The sequence below is a fragment of the Colobus angolensis genome, unplaced genomic scaffold (assembly GCF_000951035.1).
Source record: "Colobus angolensis palliatus isolate OR3802 unplaced genomic scaffold, Cang.pa_1.0 Scaffold116, whole genome shotgun sequence".
NCBI lineage: Eukaryota > Metazoa > Chordata > Mammalia > Primates > Cercopithecidae > Colobus > Colobus angolensis.
This window is the reverse complement of record NW_012112697.1, coordinates 2,900,529-2,901,802: the sequence shown is the minus strand read 5'-3', so window position 1 is coordinate 2,901,802 and position 1,274 is coordinate 2,900,529.

Below are 1,274 nucleotides of genomic sequence, written 5' to 3'. Positions count from 1 at the left end.
AGAGGAAAGCCGATAAAAAGTCAATTCCACTTAACTGAATGGCTGCTAACTAAATATTTTTGGGGCCAGAGCCTTCCCAGGTAGCAGCTGGAGCATCTCTGTTCCGGAACTGAGACATCAAGCGAGAGCTGGGCATCGACAGGCACGATCACTGGGCCCTGGTGATGGATGGGGAAAGAAGAGAGCCCCTAGATGCAGAGATGGGAGTCTTTGGGCTCAGCCGAGCTGACTGGGGCACTGACCACACTGAGGACCGCCACTGACCACAGAGCACTGCTGACAGGCAAGAAAGGAACAGGGTGCAGGCTGGATGTTATGGAACAGTTGCTGATTAATTAGTTCATTTAAAGCCATGATCCTTTTTCCTGAACCTCAGTAAGGGCTGTTGAAACTAATGGCTGCAGAGAAAGTTGGACAATGGCTGGTCCTATCACAGACAGAAGCAGAATGGTGCCATGTAGTGTAGTTAAAAGACTGGTTGATGACTTATTTTCTTGAACTTTTATGCCCTCAGAAGGATTGTAATTCTTTTCCTTGAATTAGATGTGAACACGTAACTTGTTTGGCCAATGAAATGTGAATAGAAGTGATGTATGTCCCTGCTGGGTAGAAGCATTTAATTATTGGTGTAAAACCTTCCTGTTCTTTGCTTGCCACTGTGATCCTGGGCCCTAGTGTTGATATGGATAAGAGTGAAACCGTCTGGAATGTTAAGCAAATGGATGGATAGTTTTCTAAAACTGCAATTAATTTTGTGTGAATAAGGAATGAACTTTTATTGTGTCACATCACTTAATTTTTGGGCTTGTTTGTTACCCAGCATAACTGAACCTTTCCTAACTAATACAGGGGGGCTGGGTTTTAGAATCCTGTCTCTACCAGTTGTTACTATTTGGGTGATTTGGTGTATTTCTTAATCCACCCTAATCTTGTTTTATTTATATAAAGCACATGAAAACAGCAACGACAACAAATTACCATGTGCTGAATGCTCACAGGTGCAGGCATGGCAAAAGCTCTGCATATATTAACTTGATTGATTCTCAAAGCAACCGTGTGAAGAATCTATTCTTATCTTCATTTAACAATCATGAAACCTAGTACTCAGAGAGGTTGAAAGAATTCCCCATGGTCACATAGCTTATAAATGACAGGCAGGAGTTCAAACCCAGGCAGACCAATTCCAGAGCACTTTTTCTTAACCATTTTCCTATACTGCCCCTCAGCTTGGGTACTTAATAAATGACAGGTACTATAAGCCCAGGAACAAATTC